The following is a 7842-nucleotide window of genomic DNA, read 5'->3' as shown; positions in this document are numbered from 1 at the left end:
ACTATCTCTGGCAATGAGAATGTGGACTATACCTCCATACTGGGTTAGAAATCTATCATTGGGTGGGTATCACTTTGAGTCATCAGATACGTTGTCCTTCATAAATTATTTAAGAATTTTTCAGTTGCACAGAAGCAAACTGACTTCAACTGTCTATGAAAAGAAGAATTTATTGTGAAGGGTAATGGCAATGTCTTGTAGAACCAAAAGGATAAAACCAAAGCTGGCCATCAAGAGAAATGAGACTAAGGACTGCAGATTCAGATTCTAATGCCCCCACCCATCTCCACTCTCCTAAGTACTCTCAGTTCCCTCTCCTTTGTTCCCCTTTCCTCTCTTTCCATTCTATTACCTCCCTCTCTTCCTCCCTCTTTCTCCACAGACATATCTTTTGCTCTCCTATGGTAAACATAATACTTTTTACTTAATTGGGTGGGTGCTGTGGATGATACTAGAGAACATGGGTAAGTTGGATGTAAGCAAAAGATATATTTTAATGAACCAAAGAGATTGAATTTTAATGATAATTGAAAGAATAGCTAATTCTGTGGAAAGCTGATACAGTACTTTTGATAAATCCTGGCATTCTTTATGTAAAGTTCATAAATATATGTAGACACTTAGAATTAACTTGATTTAAGTATCAGAGTTTTAGATCCTTAAAAGGTAGTATCTTTGTTGTATTGACATGAAAGTAAAATTTATTCTCAAGGTACCAAAAAAACATTTGTTTTACAATTAGTTTATGCTTTGTTGCAACCTATGATGTGCAATAAATATAATGACTTATCTAGAAGTATTTGTTACCTTTCAAATAGCAATTCGAGAGTAATTTGGCTTTTTATAGTGATCTGAGAGAGTATCATCTCTAGTAAGTTTAAGATCATAGCACTAGGCAAAATTTTCTAACAATACTATCAACATTTAGTCATAAAAATTTCTTTTGTTAAAAACATGTCAGCAATCCAATTATATTTATTAAATCACAATGGTGTTCATTGATTTATTTACCGAGTGCTCACATAGTACTGGACACTTATCCTATTTTTCCCAATAAAATTGTAGCTGCCTTTCACTGAATTATTCGTATGTCCCAGGAAGTGTATTAAGCCCTTATATATAGTATTTCATTTGATCTCTGAGACTCATATACAAAGAAGTCACCAGTGTTAAAAGAAATGATTAAAGAAGACAACTCAGGTGGTACAAACGAACTTTACTAATACTTCATGAAGTGGACAGTCTCCTTTGGAGAACTTCAAAATGGGATGGAAGGCAAGAAACTTGTAAAGGATAAAGAATAATGAGCAAGGAAGATACAAACAGAAAATAACTGATTGGCTGGGGTCACGTAGTGTTTTGGGGTGAGAAAACCTACAGTTAGCTTGGCACCTGGGGATTGTCTGACTGAATATACAGTGTTTCCAATAAAGTGGAGTATTCACAGGGAAACAAAAGCTTTGAAAGTTGCAGTTTGCTGATGTGGTACCCCAGATAAGACCAGATCCATCTTGGATAAAGTTATTTCAACAGCTCTTCACTTTTGGTCATCCTTTTGTCCATTTAAGAGGTATAATTAAAAATATTGGTATTAGTGTAACTCTTATTCAATGCCTCTTCGGGTCTCAGTGTAAGTGTCCATAGGAGTTGATGTCAGGCTCCTATTCTTGCAGGTGGTTTACATTCTTCTATTCTCTTTTGTCATTACAGTCAGAGAGAAACCAATTATCAGCCCGTCAATATTTGCCCACATGCATTTAAAAATTTCGAGCAAATGCAGCATAAGAGGGAGACAATAATAATTATTAACAACAAAACAATGCCCATTGTTTGGGAAGCACTCCTGAACCAGGATCCCCATGACCCCAAATAGTTAGAATCAAATAAGAAATGATCCCAATGAGGGGACTACTTTGTTAAGCCAACCAGCTTGTTTATGTATTTCATGTAACTATGTCTCCACTTCCCCAGAAGTGTTTATCCAGTAATCTTATTCCAAAGAAATAGAGGCACTAAGAATCAGGGAGAAGTCTGTGATAGGCAGAAAGAATTAAAGGATCACCAGCATTGTAGCAAATCCAATAGTCAGTTGGAGGTTGGATTATCTGCCTTTGCAATGGTCTGAGATACGTGAACCATGGCATTATCTTTTCAGGCCAGAAAAAGGAAGAATATGGACAAAAGAATCATAAAGACCTTCATTGTATAAAAATTAGTAAAAGCATGGTCAGAGGGAAGTAGGAAAGAAAAGAAATGGTCTTCATTCTCTTTATCTGACATCTTGGGAGGAAGCAATCTACCTTGATATCAAGTACTTCTCTTCCTAGTCAAATTGATTTTAAGTCTCCAGCAATCCCATAGTACCAGATGGCAAGTGGAGCCTTATTCATTTGTGAATATGCCCATAGTTTGAGACCTTGTAATTTGGCAGCAGTGTCAGTGGTCAAGAGTACTTGTAGGGTCCTTTTCATGAAGCTCACTTTTGCAGAAGCACCAAAATAAAACAGTAACTGTCTGTGCATGACAAAACACTTATAAAAATGTCCATGGTCAAAGATTTGATGACAGTTTGTTATAATGGGATTAATAAGGAAATTTGGTTATTTCTGAGATATACAACATTTTAAAATAATAACTGGAATTATGACTGATAACACTACACCAGGACATACCAGATTTCTATGAATTTCCTACAACTCCTAGAACACTTATATAAATAACATGCCTCCATACAAAGATAACCTAAGAAGGTATAATATGACTTTGATAATGCTTCCCATGTAATTTAACATATCAAATAAATCTAATTAGTTTAACATTTTACCAGGTGAGAGACAAATCCTTTGAGATTTTCTAGGGACCTTTTGGGAAATCTCAAAGTTAGTTTTAGGTAAAAAAGACTGCATTTAGAATTATATTTTGGGGAAGTTTGTAAAAAACTATCCATTTAGCCAAAATGACAGTTGAAGACTTTGAAGGCAAATACAGAAAGATATAGAGTTGTAAAAACCTTAGCTCTTTTAATATTGAGAAAACTGGGTTTCCTAAGAAATCAAAGGCCTGATAAAGACAACAGGAAGTATAATAAATTATTTTGGTGAGACACAAATTTTTTGATTCCTAGGTAGATTACATAAAAGGTAAAGAAAACATGTTTACAATTTCTTATCAAGAGAAGACCAATGACCTGATAAAGCTTTGTCATTTAAACAAAGAGAAAACCAATTTCTAATTTTTCAAATTTCTAATTTTGCACACATGTACTTTTGATAACTCATATTTAAACTTAAATAACTGCATTCCAATCTTAGCCATCTTGACTATACATAAAATTTCTTTCCCCAAATTCCTTTTCCACAAAACTTCTATAACTTTTAATATTCATTCTGACTATGTCCTATGATACCCCATTCTTTCTCATTCTGGATTATGTGTTTTATTATAGGGCAAAACCATTTTCTTTTTTTCCCTTAACAAAAACAAATCTCATACTTTCTCTTAACAAAAATACATCCTACTTTCCTTGAACAGAGATGTTTCCATTATTATTCCTATTGGTTTCCATTATACATATTAGTTAGAATTTTTAACCTTCAGAATCCTTAATTCTTGGTGAAAACTAAGAAGAAAGAAAGTTGTAAACTGTCTCTTATACTAGTGTTCTGTGGACTGGAAAATTTATAAACATTTCATGATTTTCAGAAGTACATTTTTCCACATAATGAATTTTCCAAAGGCACTGAACATGTTTATTAATAAACCCCTATATTTTTACTTCTTCTGTAAAAGGAGGCCAAAAGTAATTATATTCGTAGATATTACTTCAGCATTCTATTTGGAAATGGTTTAGATAGTCAACGAATATCCATCATTTAACGTATCTTTATTACTTTAAGGTTTCAAGTCACCAAAAAGATTTTGGAAATTACTTTTAAATAAACACACCGTAAAGTGTAACTCTTGCTGAACAGTTTATTTATAAACAATTTACATCTAGTTAATTTACTTGTTTCAACAATTATGTTCAGATTATTCATGAAAATTTCATGAGACACTAAGCAGCTAACCATCATCTTAAGTTACCTTTTTGCTGACAAATTCTGTAACAGAGAGAACATGAGCTTATTTGACTTTAAGTAAACAAAGGTGGAATAAAAGTTGTATATCTGCATTATATTTAATGTTGACAGCTCTAAAAACATGCTTGTTTTAATTAAACAAACAAAATAACTTAAATTAGCTTTTATTTACTGAAGATTATCCTAGATCACATGAACCTGAAAAACATCTAGATTCGTGTTTTAGTATTTCTGATATGACACTTGATTGATATAAATGCTTAAGTTTCTTTAAGTCTATTAAAAGTGCTCTTTAAAAGTTAATTTTGGCAACACCATCTGAAGGTAGAAAACTCACATCTATAAAATATATGCACAGATATATATAAACATACAGACACAGAGATCTTAAAGCTTTGACTTAAAAATTTAAACATGAGACAGGTACAATAATGCAAAATTCACTATTTAAAAAAAGAAGAGTTTTATATGAATCATATTTATGGCATACGAAATAAGTTGAGGTTACCTACTCAGATGGCTTAAACTTTTAATTAATATTTGTGTAGAAGACTTTTAAAATTTTCATTCTTCCTAGTTTCCAAATAGCCTGCCCCCCTTTTATTGCCTTCTCATAATAATTAACCTCCAAGATGTTTGCATTTCAAAGTGATAGCCCTCAGTTCTTTGAGAAAAGTTGGTGCGTTTACATCTTAAAAACACAGAGAAAGAATACAAGTTCCTCCAAGGACTTTTGTTTCCTACAGCCAAATTATTACAATACCTACAAGCCTTTTGAGATACATAGGGGAGGCTTTGAGATTGGTAAAAGGAATAGGTGGGCTTTTCCTGTTCTTGTAAAGACTCAATTTATAAGACAGACATTTTAATTCCTCCAAGAATGGGTAGTAACCAGAGTGACAGCAAGGCACCAATCTACCAATCCACTACATTACCTTTGATTTGCTTCTTCCTATCTAGGAGATCTTCATCTAAGACAGAAATCAAAAGATTTCTATGTTCTGTATTTAGAGCTATTTGCCTTATTTTCCCAAGTCCCCAAGTGGTTTATGCTGTGGACTTACCTTGAAGCTTTATAAGCCCCCTAATGGTGACCACCCATTGTGGACTCCTGGAACCTTTCAAGATCCCAGAACCTCTCACAGAATTTTAATAAACCCTGGAGTGTTTCTGTGGACCCAGAAACTTTCTGGGAACCATATATATATTAAATAAAGTTTGTTTGAATTGGAGAGCTGCACACAAAAGAGCAGAGCTCATATCAAAGAGTGACTTACCCACAGCCATCAGTAACAAGAGGAACAGTGAACTCCAAGGCTTCAGCAGGGACCTTGCCTATATATCTTGCTCCACAAGCCATTAGCAGTCAACTTCCAATCCCATTCTGGGTTCCAAAAACTGTTAAAAAGTGATTAAAGAAGACAATTTAGGTGATGCAAACTTTATTTAACACTTCATGAACTAGACAGTCTCCTTGTGGAGAACTGGAAACTGGGATGGAAGGCAAAAAGCTTTTAGAGGATAAAGAATAAGGAACAAGGAAAAGACAAATAGAAAATATCTGATTGGCTAGGACTACATAGTAAACTTTGCTTGGGGTGAGAAAGCCGAGAGCTAGTTTGGTGTTTGGGGATTGCCTGACTGAATATACTGTGTTTCTAATCAAATGGATCATTTATAGGGACACTAATTTACCTAATTTTCATTTGCTAATGTGACACCCCAGGCAGGAACAATTCCATATTGTGCCTAAAAAGTTATCTCAACACCAGGCATTCAAATGGTTAAAGAACTCTGAAGTCTGTAAACTGGAAACTGCTAAAGCAGGACTTCAATCCCAGGTCTACCTATAGTCACTCCAAATGTTTTACAGTTTCATAATGTCAACCTTCAGAGACATGTTGCTTTTAAGATGCTCTAAATTGTAAGCAATTTTCATGAGTAAATGTATGGTTTTATAATTTTGAGAAATTTGATTTTGATAGTTCTACCTATAAAACTCAGATGTAAATAAATGGCAACAGCATTAATAACAAATTATCAATGTCATTGCTCTAACTAGGTAGAGCAGAGATAACAAAAACTGGAGGATATTATTTGCTGAGAAATGCTCACTTCCTCAAAATCCACACTGCATTATTTGCACATGCCACCACATTTAGATGTGCTACTCGCATGCATCATTTTACATAATTAATTGACAGTACTCTTCTGTTCTCAGCCAGTTGAAGGCAAAAGCTATTTCTTTAATACTGACATATGGACTACTTGTTAAATTAACATTTTCTGTATGCATTCATCCAAAATGGAAGATTAATTATCTTTGCTATTTTTCCTGAGTTTATGTGTTCATCTTCTGCAGTAGGTGGTCTATGGTACTTAAATTTTGAAAGGAAAATGATACGTTGCTATGGAAAGGCTTTCTAATTACAAATTATATTACGTAACTTAGGAAGACAGAAAACGAAGCATTTTCCAAATGATGAGCATATTAAAGGATTCTTGTTTTAACAAATAGCATCTTAATTTGCTAACTTAATAATTAGTCATTCAGTATCAGCACTAATAGATGAATCATTATTTCAAAACTGCCACTGGAGTTTTGTGAGTGTTTTAGGAAGGCAAATCAGGGGCGAACCAGTGAAAGTGATTTATAGTTCTGCAATATTCTGGGAAGAATAACAAAAATAAATGATAAAAATCCTCTCCATAAATTCTTTTACAATCTATTAAATTCTTGTATTTTAGACTCTGCAACGTTCTATCACCTATTTGCTTTAATAAAGTAAACTATTTATTCATCATTCCTTTACTGACAATGATGGAGTAGATGGATTGATTTCCTAAATCATATGCCAGTTCATGCAAAAGGGATCAGTCAGTCTAATATATAATACACAAATTATTGTGTTTCAAGTCCTGAAAATTGGTAGTCAACTATATAGTATATGGTATGTTTCTATGGTTTACTTTAAATAATCTTTCCATTCATTTAGCAATGGTTGATCAATGCATATCAGTTTCCTGAATTACCATTTATTTTTTGGTTGTTTCATCTTTCCAGTATATTTTTTGCTCTTAAATATATTTAGGTGTAATCATAGTGTGCTTAAACAACACATTGTATTGCCTGTGTGGAAAATGTTCTTATAGATCTGCCTAATATATTTGCTGATGTAATATCTTTGTGGGCTAAAACTGAAGGGAGAGTACTTCCAACAAAGGCAAAAGAAGGAGGTCAAACATAAATTAGTTGTACTAAAATGGTAATATAAGGTAAATTAATATGTATTACTATTATCATTAATTTTAGTATTTCAAGGCATAACTTTCATTATCATTATTTTTTTTAATACCTTGCCAACATTCAAATCTGGCTGTTTGTTTCCAAAAGTTAATGTGATGATGAGACTGTATTTGTGTTATTGGGAAAGAAGAATTGAAGGGGTTCTTATAAGCAGTTAGAGATGTCTTCTTACATGCAATCTCTTGAAAAATTAAGTTTACCACCAAAAAGAAAAAAATAGGCTTCAACTGTTCAGCCAGATTAGAGCTGGAGGATGCAGTAACAGCATTTTGAAAGTAATGTATATACACAACTTAGTGATCTTAATAGTCTTGTTTTCCAAAAAAATACTTTATTTTGGTTAAATGTGTTCTTTTGACAATTATAAAGGGCACTGACAAAGTGACAGGCTAGAGAGACTGAAGCTGCTGTATTTGTACACATAAAGTTTTGTGCCTGTTGGCAGCTTCAAGTGCT

This window comes from Camelus dromedarius, chromosome 10 (assembly GCF_036321535.1).
Source record: "Camelus dromedarius isolate mCamDro1 chromosome 10, mCamDro1.pat, whole genome shotgun sequence".
Lineage (NCBI taxonomy): Eukaryota > Metazoa > Chordata > Mammalia > Artiodactyla > Camelidae > Camelus > Camelus dromedarius.
Note: the sequence above shows the minus strand (reverse complement) of the source record.